The following is a 3,887-nucleotide window of genomic DNA, read 5'->3' as shown; positions in this document are numbered from 1 at the left end:
AGAAAAATACCACTGTTCCTGCCAAAAAAGTATCTATAAATTAGCTAGTCAATACATTGCATGGAATGAATAGCCAAATAATCCATATGCTCCCAGAACAGTGCTGTTTATATTTACATGTAGCCCTCTTTCCTCCACCCTAAGTGAGATTGGGGTGGGTAGGTGTATCTGACTACTTATCAGTGTGGTGCTGTACCTGTTTGGCAACCAGGAGGGCTGAGCTTCCGCCACGGGGAACCTGGGGTATATATTTACACGGTGCAGCGCCTCCACTGATGAGGGATCCCAACGTGGTGGGAGTGTGCCCTCACCAGAACAACCATACAGTAAATACACACAATGTGAATAAACAGTATTTACTGAGCATGAACGATAACTTCAATGAAACTCTTTGCATAACATCAATACATCATAGGAATAACATTGCATCACCCTGAATGCATACCATCCCCTCACACACATGTCCATCATCACATCACCCTCAGTTCCTTTGATAATAATGTGTGTCCACAACCATAAAGAGCGTGTGAGTGTGAGGGATAGCGCTTCCCTGTGTTGGGGCCCGGTGGTGCACTTATTCTACTACCTCCCTGATCACTGCTCCTGATCAGGATAATCCTTGGACTCAGCAACACCGCACAGTGATCCCACGCCGCACTGCGCTGCTCTCTGCAGGAATGGATACTCTTTCTGCACTCAGGCTGCACGGCATTCAGGCACTGTCCTGCAGCATGTTTCTTCCTCTTTCTCTGAGTATGTGAAGGAGTCCCTACAGTATTCTTCTAGTGTCTCAGGGGACTAACTGGGCCCTGGGGTATACCTCTACCCTCGTCCCTGCATGCAGAAGATCTCTTACTGTAGCTTCTGTCTGATCCCAGACTCTGGCAGCTCACCACGTGCAACTGGCACGGGTGATATTACACACACTGTATAACTTAGAAAGCAACTGTCTCTTCTTATCAGAGCACACAGCACTGCAGCTGTGTCACTGACTAGACTTACACTCACCTAAGAGCAGGGTCCCTATCTAAGGGGCCTTCCCTATGAACTTACCCACTAACCTAATGGGGAGTGGCACCTACCTGGGGCTTTGGGGGTAACCTGGCCTAGTGTAAGAGCCACTTGCTCCTTACACACTTCCTCCCCCTTCCTGCTCCCAGCTCCAACTGACTAGCATGGTCTCTGCAACATTGTATCCTTCTCCCACAGGAGAAGCTGTAAACCCTATTTGCTGACTGACTGCACGTGATGTGGGTGAAAGGGCAGTCCCCAGAGGCTGCTGGGAATTGTAGTCCACTCTGGACCTCTTTAGCATTGGGACTGCGTGCGCTATCTTTACTGCGCCTGTGCGAAGCTGTAATGGCCGCCACTATGCTTAACTGTGGCTGCGCGACCTCTAGAGGGCCTTCCTGCCTCTCTGCCTTCTCAATGGTGAACCGGTGAGCCAAAGGGGACCTGGCTACATACACATCAGCACAATGACACAAGTCAGCTACCGACACTGGAAGATACTTTACAGCACAAGCACTTAAATGGACCGTAAGATACCTGCCAGCACTGTATGGTGTTTCATGGCATAGCACTGGGTTGTAAATATGGGCATGTAAACATGTAAGATATTTGAAAATTATTAGTTTATTCATTCTTTAACTGGTACTTTGAACATGTCAATACGTTCTACATAATGAAAGTGCAAATATGTGAAGTACATTATTTCATGCAAGGTTGTTCTGACAAGAAAATACTTAAATACTTATTCAAGAGATTGATTCGGATTGTCGATTTCAGGCAAGGAGTACACGCATGAATAATACCAACACCAGTTTTATTAGTAAATACAATTTATTGGTCACTTAGCTTCGGGTATATTCAGGATCTTATGGCACTCAGGATACCGCACGATGTCAACCAGGGGACCCCCACCATCACTTAAGATGAACTGCCTGGTAAATATATTCCTGTCAAAACGCTTCTCTGCGCGAAGAGCTGAGCACATCTCCAGCTCAGACAGAGTTGAAGGTCTGTTAATCTTATGTTCAGGACAAACCTATCAGGAAACATATTCAGGAAGCCAGCCAACAGCCCAGCTAGGGAAAACGGGGGAGTCCAGCTAAACTAGGACTTCGCATAACAAGCATCTTACAGCCACATCTGTTCACAGCAAAAGCAACTTGATTTCAGGCATTTTAGTAAGAAACAAAAAGTTAACCCAATACACACCTAGGCCATCAGACACAACAAAACTTGATTCTCATTACAAAGGCTGTTCAAATATTTGATAAACACTGGTATTCAATAAGACACCTTCCGAGTGTCTCAGCACCAGAAGGAGTCTTACGGATTGGTACCACTTTGTAAATATTGTGACAAACGGCTTACTCCGGGGCTCCGCCGTCTGTCCGGGACTGTTAGAACACGGTCTTTTAGGGTAGGTTAAATGACGAGGCGTAACGTGCTGTTCCTTTAAACAGGCTATTGCCTGGTTTATTCAGTCCCAGGCAGTGAGACTGCCACACGGAATTCAAAATAATACATAAGCAAACAAAAACCCTGCTCGTCTGAGCAATAACTTAACTAAGGTTTTCCCTGACTGGGGTTGGACTGGCTTATCCAGTTCCAACAACAAAAATAAGGAACTTTGCAGTTTTAGACAAAAGGAACAGAATGATTTAACCTGTTTGGTGAGAGGCGTGTCCCCTCTCTGCTTCCAGCAGCCTTCCTGCCTCCAGGCTCTTGGGGAGAGGGGAGAGGAACCAGGAAATCAGCCTTAAATACCTGATCTCTAACTAGCAGGACAGGTGACAGAAATTAGGCAGCAGACAAACTCTGGTCTGGATCCCTCACCCCTCAGTTCCAGCACTTGCCAAACTGTGGGATGGAGTGCACAGAGACATTTACCAGAGTGAGATACAGGATGAGGTTAAGAGATGGATAGTAGGAGACATAGGAGCCTATTCTATAAGCCTTCATAACCCACTTATCGAGGCCTTTTTGCCCAAAATGCCTACTGCTATTCTGGAAGCCTCTATAAAGTGTGTATAATATAATCATAAAAATAACAGGAGGTGTGAGGATGAGATCGCTTGTAGTTGCTGTGTAACAACTGTACTGAACAACTCTAGTGCAATACATTTACAACTACTAATTTTCTGCAATAATATACACCGGATTCCAATTGGTGTGTATTAGCAAATACGTGTAGTGGTGTTGTCCAATTGTGATTAGCTGATATCCAACAAGTTCAGCCACAATAGGTGACGTGACAGCACATATCCAGATTTGCTCAACAATTAATGATATATAATGTTTGATTTTATAATGGGCAAATGAGCTATTATCCAAATCTCGATAATAGTTATTTTGCCCATTAATGTACTGTACGTGTTGTGCAGGGTTGTTGGTGGTAGAGGAGGTGGGCAGTAGGGTTATTGTGTTTATTTTTGTTTCTTGGGGGTAGAGGGATTGTGTGAAGGGGTAGTAGCCCCAAGGGTGGGTGTTTAGGCCTTCTGGGGGGTAACAGGAGTGGTTAACCCCTCCTGCAACCTTCCAGGTAGGCCTAAGCACACACCCTGTGACTTCTACCCCCTTCTTCCACCCCCTCTGCCCCAAGAAACAGGCTATTGAAATGTAACCCCTTCTTTGCCTTAGCGGCTATCCGGTTGAGCGGTAGGACAACTGTTTTTCTCGATATCCACAGAGGAATCAAGAAAGAATCTATAACCCAAACCCAAGGAGATCAATTCTGAAAAACAGACAAGGTGACACCTCTCGTTTTGATTCGGATGTTTCAGATTCAGAATATCGAACACATGGCGTTTCTTTCACCAAGGACCTAGAGGACGATCAAAGACATAGAGGCTTTGATACAAGGAATGAAGGACGACTCT

The sequence above is a fragment of the Ascaphus truei genome, chromosome 1 (genome assembly GCF_040206685.1).
Source record: "Ascaphus truei isolate aAscTru1 chromosome 1, aAscTru1.hap1, whole genome shotgun sequence".
Taxonomy (NCBI): Eukaryota; Metazoa; Chordata; class Amphibia; order Anura; family Ascaphidae; genus Ascaphus; species Ascaphus truei.
Note: the sequence above shows the minus strand (reverse complement) of the source record.